At 37.9% G+C, this 10,374-nt stretch overlaps 1 long non-coding RNA gene across 1 annotated transcript; it reads left to right on the forward strand.

Moving 5' to 3' along the window:
• Positions 1 to 482: 482 nt before the first annotated feature.
• On the forward strand, positions 483 to 9,545 carry LOC116536844. Its single transcript, XR_004262823.1, has 2 exons — positions 483 to 615; positions 8,918 to 9,545. It is a non-coding gene; the product is annotated as an uncharacterized LOC116536844 (long non-coding RNA).
• The last annotated feature ends 829 nt before the right edge of the window (positions 9,546 to 10,374 follow it).

The raw sequence follows: 10,374 nt of genomic DNA on the forward strand, positions 1-10,374 counted from the left end.
GTTTCAGGGAAAGGAACATAGAGGTAATAATGTTTCTAACTGTGAATATCTACATAATTGGACTTATATTAGAAAAGAGGATAGCTCTTTTACACATTTCCTGATTTTAAAAAAGTCAGCGCTGACTACAATTAATCTGTAAGATTTTAAAAATTGTACTTCATTTATCTAAGTATCATAGTAATTTCTCATACATCCTGAGAAAGAACACAGAAAAATTCCCTAAAAAACACCCTAGTTTGAGTGAGAAATAGAATAAAAGGAGAACTATTTCATTCTTTCACTTTTATGAGAATGCCATTATTTTGTTATGTCTGCTATATCAATCTAATGTAACTTCTGAATGACTTCATTTATTTTTTTCTACAGAATATAGTCATAACATTCGATTTCATCATAACATTTAATACTTCATGATTGTTTAACTTTTCAAAGTATCATATAATATATATTCTTTATTTTTTCATTTAAAATAGCTTTATGATTCATGAGTCCAAAAAGGACAGTCTTTTCATCTATCCATCTTATAACTGACATGGCTCCTAAGGAACAGCAAAACCTGAAGCAAATTATGGGAACAAGCATTTGTCCACCACGCACATGAAGCCACTCTTTGTATGTATTATGCATCTCAATCTCTATATATGGTTATCAACATAATAATTCAAGTGAAGGTAATATAATAAATACTAAGACTTCACTATAGCAAAATGATATAACACAATTAGACAAACTCTGCCAGACAGAATTAGACAAATTTCAAGACAAATGTTTGGGAAGTTTAGTTTATATGACTCACTGTCACTATGATTTTATTTTGCAAAATGGGATTAGGAAATAGGAATCAGTTGGGGAAAGACAGCATGGGGAGAAATGCCAGATATAGGTGAAGCGGAGGAAGGCAGCAAATCACGTTGCCATGTGTGTACCTATGCAACAATCTTGCATGTTCTTCACATGTACCCCAAAACCTAAAATGCAATAAAAAAGGAAATAGGAATCAAATGTATAGTATATATAATGATACGTATTAATATATTTATATATAAGTATGCATAATATATATTTATATTTAAATTTAAATCTTTAGAAGGAGATTTCAGATCAAATGAAAACTGATTAAATGCCATTAGACTGGTTAACTCAGAAATGAGACAGGTCTTATGTTTTTGAAGTCATTTAATTACCATAATTTAGCAAGGCAACTGCTCTTTTGTATTTTAGCCCACCTAAATAATACATTACATAGTACATTGCTCAAGCTAATTTTGAACTCTAGCTAATTACTGTTCACTAGCTATAAGACATGTTAACAAGTAACGTAGAATGCAAACTGTTTCCTTGTAGAAGTATTTAAAAACATAAATCAGAGAAAATAGTGAAACAGATTGTCAGCCGAAAGTTATCTTTATGAATTTTTTTGATAAGTGCAATGGATTATGGAGCTATTTCACCAAAAGTGGATAACTGGTATTTGTTAACATAAGACGTTGGGGTTATTTTCAGAGGGGGACATTTTTGGTTGACCAGATAGCAAAATAACAGTCTCCCAAAAAACTGCACTGTGAATTAATGAATGACCTCAAAGTGATAAATAAAGAAAACACAGATTTGTAGTTTTAAGGATTTTAATTATGCAGTAAGACAAAATGCCAGCTATGTGATTAAATAAAAACAGATTTTTCTAATATACTTAGCATATATTAGGATAGATGTACCATCTATGTGGACAATTGATGAAAAATAGAACTGGGAAAAAAGAACTTTCATGGGACATGTAAAATCATTAAGAGAATTAAATAAGAGAGAATGGCAGTTAACTCATTTTGTGTTAATATGTGGAAACTCAAAAAGATAAAACGTCAATCAATAAAGAGGAAAGGGTAATATTAAGGCTATAGAGGGGAAACTGGGTGGGTTTAAATGTAAGTGGCTTCAGAATCAGTTTTGATCTGTATATTAGTTCCCTATTGCTGCATAACAAATTATCAGCCTCAGCAACTTTAAAAAACACACACATTTTTTATCTCACAGTTTCTGTGTGTCTTAGTTCATTTTTTGTTACTATTAAAAAAAAAAAAAACCCTTTGGGAGGCCGAGGTGGGCAGATCACGAGGTCAAGAGATCAAGACCATCCTGGCCAACACAGTGAAACCCCATCTCTACTAAAAATACAAAAATTAGCCGAGTGTGTTGGCACGCACCTGTGGTCCCAGCTACTTGGGAGGCTGAGGCAGAAGAATCGCTTGAACCCAGGAGGTGGAGGTTGCTGTGAGCCAAGATTGCGCCACTGCACTCCAGCCTGGTGAGAGAGCAAGACTCCATCTCAAAAAAAAAAAAACAAAAAACAAAACAAAACAAAACAAACAAACAAAAAAAAACTGTGGCTAATTTATAAAAACAAACAGTTTATTTGTCTCATGGTTCCCGTACAAGAAGTATGGCACCAGCATCTATTACTGGTGAGGAGTTCAGGCTGCTTCCACACATGGTAGAAGGCAAAAAGGAGCTGGCATATACAGAGATCACAGAGCAAGAGGATACAAAGGGGTTTCCAGGCTCTTTTTAACAATCAGCTCTCATAAGAACCAATAGAGCAAGAAGTCACTTACTACTGAATGGCTCCAAGCCATTCATAAGGAATCCACCACGATGATCTACTAGGCCTAATCTCCAAAATTGGGAATCACATTTCAACATGAGTTTTGGAAGGGTCAAATATCCAAAGTATAGCATTCAACCCCTGACCCCCCAAATGTCATATCCTTCTCACATGTAAAATACAATCATTTTATCCCAATAGTTCCCCAAAACTTTAACTTGTTCCAGCATCGACTCAGAAATCCAAAGTTCAAAGTCCTATCTAAAACTCAAGGCAATTTCCTTACAACTATGAGTCTGTATAACAAAAAAAAACCAAGTTATTTACCTCCAAGGTACAATGGTGGTACAGGTATTCAGTAAATATTCCCATTCCAAAAAAAGAGAAATTGGCCAAAAGAAAGGGGGAATAAGCCCTACACAATTCCAAAACCCAGCAGAGCAGACATCAAATCTTAAAGCTCCAAAATAATCTACTTTGACTCCACGTCCTGCATCATGGGCACACTGATAGGCAGGGTGGGCTCCAAAGACCTCAAGAAGCCCCACTCCCATAACTTTGCTAGGTGTACCCATGTGGCTGCTCTCACGGGCTGTAGTCCAATGCTTGCAGTTTTATTCGGCTGCAGTTGCATGCCTCCAGGGGCTTTATAATTCTGGAGTCTGGAAGGTGGTGGCACTGCCCTAGTAGGCACCATTTGTGGGGGCTCCAACCCTTATTGCATTCTGAGCACCTGTGGCTATAATACCATATGCATGCCACCAAGGCTTATAGCTTACGCCCTCTGGAGCAGCAGCCTGAGCAGTACCTGGGGCTCTTTGAGCCGCAGCTGGAGTTGGAGCAGTGGGGATTTGGGAAAGAACATCCTGAGACAGCACAGGACAGCAGTACCCTGGGCCTGGCTCCCAAAACCATTCTGCCATCTTAGGCCTCTCAGCCTCTGATAGGGCCTTTCACCCATAGTCTTGACTATCAGCATCTGGCTTCCATTTAGTCATGGTAATCTCTTTAGCAAATGGTAGTCCCACAACATCCTTGGATTCCTCTCCTGAAAACACTCTTTTCTTCTCTATCACATGGCCAGGCTGCACATTTTCCAGATTTTTTAACTCTGCTTCCTTTCTAATCATAAATTTTAACTTTAGGTGATTCCTTTACTCCAAGATTATATTGTAAGTTGTTAAAAGTAGTCATGCTATTCATGAATGCCTTGCTACTTAAAAATTTCTTTCACCAGATACCCTAGGTCATCACTCTTAAGTTCAGCCTTCCTCAAAGCCCTAGGGCATGGACGCAATGCAGCCAAGTTCTTCGCTACAGTGTCACACGGACCTTTCTCCAGTTTCCATTAAGTTGCTCATTTCCATTTGAGACCTCATCAGCATGGCCTTTGCTCTCTATATTTCTATCAGCATTTTGCTCACAACCACAACCAATCTCTAAGACGTTCCAAGCTTTCACCTATCTCCCAGTCTTCTTTTGAATGCTCCAAACTTTTCTAACTTCTGCCCATTACCCAGTTCCCAAGCTGCTTTCACATTTTCAGGTATCTTTACAGCAATGCCCCATTCTTGGTACCAATTTTCTGTCTTGGTCTGTTTTTGTTTTGCTATAAATGAATACCCAAAGCTGAGTAATATACAGAAAAGACATTTATTTGGCTCACAATTCTGCAGGCTAGATGACTGGGAGTCTGATGAGAACCTCAATCTGTTTCCACTCATGGCAGAAAGTGAAGGGAAGCTGGCATGTACAGAGATCACATGGTGAGAGAGGAAGCAAGAGCAGGAAGGTGACAGGCTCTTTTTAACAGCCATCTCTCATGGGAATAAATGGACTGAGAACTCACTACTGAGACAATAGCACCAAACCATTCATGAGGAATATGTCCCCATGACTCAAACACAGCCCACTAGGCCCCACCTCCAACACTGGAGATCAAATTTCAACATGAGATTTGGAGGGGTCAAATATCCAAACTATAGCACCATGAGTCAGGAGTCTGAATATGGCTTATCTGGGTCCTCCACTCAGGATTTTTCAATGCTGTGATCAAGGTGTCAGGCAGACTGCATTCTCATGTGGAGTTTGGGTCCTTTTCCAAGTTCATGCATTTGTTGGGAGAATCCACTTCCTTGCAACTGTAGAACATCATTCTTTCTCCTACTCCTTTCCTTGCTAGCTGTTATCTAAAGGCCACTGTCAGTTCCTAGAGGCCATCTGCAGTTGCTACATGGCCCTCTGATAGACCCTCACACTACATTACAGTTTACCTCTTCAAGGCCAGCAGAAGAATGTCTAGCTCCATTCTTCTAGGATGGAGTCTTAAATAACAATGGATTCAAGAGAATAACTACTGTATTGATATTCGCTCTCATTCTTTCCACATTGGCCAGAAGCAAGTCACAGGTTCTTCCTATGCTCAAGGGGAGGGGTTTATGCAATTGATGTAGCTCAATAAAGGTGTCATTCAATGTGTGCAGGTAAACAACAATTTATCCTTTAAAGAGGACTAAAATTGAATAGCCCAGCTTTTTCCCAAGGTGAACAAGAAAAAAATGGTGACCCTTAAAGGTTATAGAAAGCGTGGGACAAATAATCTTTTTTTTTTTTTTTTTGAGACAGAGTCTCACTCTTGTCACCCAGGCTTGAGTGCAGTGGCATGATCTCAGCTCACTGCAATCTCTGCTTCCTGGGTTCAAGTGATTCTCCTGCCTCAGCCTCTCGAGTAGTTGGGATTACAGGCACCCACCACCACGCCCAGCTAATTTTTGTATTTTCAGTAGAGATGGGGTTTCACCATGCTGGCCAGACTGGTCTTGAACTCCTGACCTCAGGTGATCCACACACCTCGGCCTTCCAAAGTGCTGGGATTATCAGCATGAGCCACCATACCTGGCCCAGATAATCTTATAAAACTGAATGAAACTAATTGAGGAATGTGACATTTTCATTCATTCAACCAACTGTTTAAACCAACTGGTGCCTAGTATGTGCCAAGAGCTGTGGTATTTAAACAATGATGAAAAAAGTTATTGTCTCTGACCCATGGAACTATACTACATTGGAGGGAAATATATATTAAACATGTGAATATGCATACAATTAAAAACTGTGATAAGTACTACAAAATAAAAGCTCAGACGGTAGTGAGCAAGGGTGATGCAATTGCCTGTGGTGCAGTGTGCATATCAATATTACCCTTAATTATAGCCACTAAAAGAAAAGCCATAATGGTACAAGACGTGGATAAGAGTCTCAAAAGAGAAGTGGGTCAGAGCTGCTTTTTGTAGCTACCTCAGTCAAAAAGTAGTGGTAGTAATTTACAAGAAGTAGTGGCAGAGCTGGAGGTTGAAGAGGCAAAGTAAGACAAAAAGTTGAAATGACATGGATATTGACAAGGGAAAGATAGTGCCCAAGACAAGAAAGAACGTGCCAAAAGTTCCTTAGGAATAGCTGTGAAATAGGTTCATCTCAGTCTCTGCTAACAAATTGAACTTTTCCCCAAGAAAGCTCTCATTGTGCTTTTATTTCAAGGTTACATGGTAACCAAGCTCAGCATTCTATTAAAGCACATTGTTAAAGTTACTCTCACTGAGTGTCCCAGTAATATATTAGTTCTCAAATCCAAAAACCTATTTTAAGACTTCACCTTAACTGATCTCGCTATAGACATTTGACACTTAATGCTTCCTGAACACTTCCAGGCTAATGCTCTCCTGGTGGTCTGCCTATCTCTGGCTAAAATTCCTCAAACTCCTACTGAAACACCTTCAACTCTGTACACAGTTTAAATGTTGTTATTTTCCAGGGTTCTGTCCTGTTGGTTAATTTCAAATCTAATTTCAGTTCATAAACATCTCTCTAGACCAGTGATTCTAATAGTCTATGGTATAGTTGTACATTTGTATTTCTGACAGATCTTTTAAAGACAGAAATTGTTATCCCTCCAACCCACCCTGCTCCTGTCCTGTACTCTGTACCTCTGTGAATCGTGTCATCTAAGCCTGAACACTGTGAACTCTAGAAGACACTTTTATCTCCTTTACTGCTCTCCCTAAATCGAATCATGCACAAAGTCATAGGGATCCTTTGTCCTAAATAACAAGTGACCAACTCATCTCAGTTCCTTGGGAAGGCCCTTGTTTTAAAGCCAAAAGTCCTACATCCTGGAAACCCCTTCAGTCCTGTGAAAATCTATTCCCTCTGCCACGGACTTAGTTTAAGTTTTAATTATGTCCCTTCCAAATTATTGCTAATTCCTCTACCACCTGCCCTTCCATTTCAGGATTAACTGTTCCGCTGTTGCCAGAGTAATCAACCTGATTTTGATACAGCTTAAAAGACAATTGACCTTATTGCCTATAGGTCAAAGTCAAAAATCCTCAAGAAAGCATAAAAGGCTCTTCAAATTCTAGTTCCTCTTATCTCTCTAGGTCTCCAGCTTTATCTTTTGCTGCTCTTGGAATCTCACCCTAAGCTCTATCCATACCAAACTTACTGCTTCCCAAGTATATGTTTTCCAAGCATTTATGATTTCATGCCTGAAATACTCCAAATCATCCACAAAATACCTACTTTGAATATCACATTTCTCATAAAGCTTTTCCAAAATGTCTAATCAGAGGCAGTGCTCTCTCCTCTGCCCTCCCAAGTTATTGCCTTCATTCTTGTACTACGGTATTCATGTTATAATTATTTGTCTACATCTATTGTTCTGTATTTCCTACTTGACTTTAAACTCATCCAGATAAGGCTCTATTCTTGTTATTATTATCTTGCTCTATTTTATTATTCTTGTATCCTCAGCACCAAACATAGTGCCTGCCACAAAGTGGTGGGCAAAAAATACATATTTTTTAAATTTTTGAATCATTCTTGTATGAATGAAGAAGATGGCCAGTGTAATGTTTTTCAGTAAACACAAAAAATTCCCACCATTATCCTAAGCAAACTAATGCAGGAATATAAAAACAAATACTACATATTCTTGCTTATAACTGGGAGCTAAACAATGAGAAGACATGGACACAAAGAGGGGAACAACAGACACTGGGGATTACTTTAGAGTGGAGAGTGGAAGAAGGAGAAGATTAAAAAAAAAACACCAATTGTATATTATCCTTATTACCTGGGTGACAGAATAATCTGTACACCAAACCCCTGTAACATACGGTTTACCTATATAACAAATCTTCATAAATAACACTGAACTTAAAATAAAACTTAAAAAATAAAATCTTCCATTCAGTGAAAAAAAGAATTCTTAAAAGCCTACAGTATTCATATTTTCTCAGATCTGTTTTAAAATGACATTTTTAAATGTTCATGGACATGTTTCCTTATGGTTCTTGGAATAGAAAAGTAAATTTATGAATGGAGATTTTTAATTGTCAAAAGTAACATGTTGGCCAGGCACAATGTCTCACATCTGTAATCCCAGCACTTCAGGAGGCCGAGGCAGGAGGATCATGATGTCAGGAGTTCAAGACCAGCCTGACCAACATGGTGAAACTCTGTCTCTAGCAAAAATACAAAAATTAGCTGGGTGTGGTGGCACGGGCATGTAATCCCAGCTACTCAGGAAGCTGAGGCAGGAGAATCGTTTGAACCCGGGAAGTGGAGGTTGCAGTGAGCCAAGATCACGCCACTGCACTCTAGCCTGGGCAAGAGGGTGAGACTCGAGTCTCAAAAAAAAAAAAAAAAAAAAAAAGTAACATGTTGTGCTGGGGAAATTAAGTTTTAGCATGAACCTCTATCATAAAACAATTCTATACAGAGACAAAACTCTGGTTATGTGACATAAATAATGTTGTTATGATAACATATGTTGTGAAAACAATTAGTGATGTATTTAAAAATGTATGCAGATGATCATACAAAAAAGACAAATGGGATATTTCATAAAAGCAAAAATATTCAATTTTATGTTAATACAGTAATAATATTCATCATTGTGCAATATCAGAGTGTGGACCTTTGTACTACAATATGAGGAAAAAAAGAAATATTTGCTTTTCTTATATAAATTTTCTCCCATAATGTTTGCTTTTTACTCTAGTATGGGAACTGAATTGCTCAATATCTAAACCAATATGAAGGAACTATATAACAATTATTTAATCGTTATTTAAAAGCAGCTAGGAATTATTTTACCAAAAGAAGATATTTTCATATGTTGATTTAAATCACTACAGATTTCTAAGAATTATTAAATAGATTTCTAAAATAACTAAACGTAAGCATATCTGAATGAGAATAAAAATTTTATTAAATGTCACTTAATTACATTTGATATTTTTCACTTATTTGCAGAGTTTTCTACACCAGAAGTTCCAACATCAAGCTACATTCAAAGAGAGAAACAACACATTCGATACACAAGTTATGAAGAGTCGGAAATTCCTCATAAGATAGAACATGTGCAATTGAATTCCAACTATTAGGTTTTCTGTGGAAAAAAACATACGTGTGTGCATATATATGGCCATCTGATCATTTTAAAAGCATACTCAGAATACGTTAAAAAAACACCATGAGTATGAATTATGTATGCTCTAAGTACTTAACTTCTCTTTCTGCATTTATGCCATTGTTTCTTATCTCTTTATATCTTGAACTTTTTATTTCCCCCCTCTCTCACTCTATGACTACTGAACAAAACTTTCATTTCTAATATCCAACTTCATTAACTCAGCAGGGATGGCAGATGTTTACTATCACCAAAATGCAGCGTAACACTTGCATACTGATTTATGACATGCATCTTTATAAACTGCTCGGTGAAATGCATACACAATTGATTGCAAATTGGTCATACCAAATATTGAGTACTTTATTAATTACTGGCAAAAGCTAAGGAGCCACACAAAAGCATCATATCTGAATAAGGAATTTTATTTGAAATGTGAAATTTCATTATGAATAAATTCCATAAAATGAACTGAGAATTGCTAAGTGATTTCTGAAATTGAGTGGTGTTGTAGAATGATCCCTTGATCTGGGCCCCTTACTCCTTTCTTTCCTTTCTTCCTTCATTCCTTCTTCTCTTCCTTTATCCCTCCTTTATTTAAAAGGTATCCGGAGTGGAGCAAGATGGTGTAATAGAAGGCTCCATCAATTGCTGCACATCACCCCAGCAAGGACACCAATTTAACAACTATCTACACAGAATGAAACACTTATATAAGAACCAAAATTCAGGTGAGCCCTCGTAGTACCTGGTTTTAACTCCATGTTATGGAAAGAAATACTGAAGAGATAGAAAAAAAAAAAAAACAAACTACCTTGAATCACTGACACCACCTCTCCCCAACCCTCCAGTGGCAGTGTGGAATGGAGCATCTCTGTGCATTGGAGAAGGGACAGCACAACAATTGTGAGGCATTAAACTCAGTGCTGCCTGTTACAGCAGAAAGGAAAACAGAATAAAACTCAGCTGACACCCACCCACAGAGGGAGCATTTAAACCAGTCCTAGCCAGAGGGGAACCTTGGATTCCCGTGGGTGGAACTGAGTTCGTGCAAACCTTGCCACCCAGAGCCAAAGTGCTCTGGATTTCTAAGCCAACTTGATAGGCAGTCTAGGACACAGGGACTACAACTCTTAAGCATTCCTAGTGCTGAACTGGGCCCAGGAACAGTGGTCTGAGGGGGCATGTGACCTACTGAGACACCAGTGAGTGCAGCTAAGAGAGTGCCGGCATCACTCCTCCCCTAAACTCTCAGCTGTACAGCTTGTAGCTCCAAAAGAGTTCTCTTTCTTCCTCTTGA

Source organism: Sapajus apella, unplaced genomic scaffold (assembly GCF_009761245.1).
Source record: "Sapajus apella isolate SASKATOON/1434 unplaced genomic scaffold, GSC_monkey_1.0 scaffold104, whole genome shotgun sequence".
NCBI classification, from domain to species: Eukaryota; Metazoa; Chordata; class Mammalia; order Primates; family Cebidae; genus Sapajus; species Sapajus apella.